The following is a 339-nucleotide window of genomic DNA, read 5'->3' on the forward strand; positions in this document are numbered from 1 at the left end:
GCAAGGAAGGCCAACATTCGAATTCAGGAAATACAGAGAATACCACAAAGATAATCCATAAGAAGAGCAACCCCAAGACACGTAATTGTCAGATTCACCAAAGTTGAAATGAAGGAAAAAATATTAAGGGCAGCCAGAGAGAAACATTGGGTTACCCACAAAGGGAGTCCAGTCAGACTGATAGTGGATCTCTCGGCAGAAACTCTACAAGCCAGAAGAGAGAGGGTGCCAATATTCAACATTCTTAAAGAAAAGAATTTTCAACCCAGAATTTCATTTCCAGCCAAACTAAGCTTCACAAGTGAAGAAGAAATAAAATATTTTACAGACAAGCAAATG

This window comes from Colobus angolensis, unplaced genomic scaffold, assembly GCF_000951035.1.
Source record: "Colobus angolensis palliatus isolate OR3802 unplaced genomic scaffold, Cang.pa_1.0 Scaffold299, whole genome shotgun sequence".
In the NCBI taxonomy this organism is placed as follows: Eukaryota; Metazoa; Chordata; class Mammalia; order Primates; family Cercopithecidae; genus Colobus; species Colobus angolensis.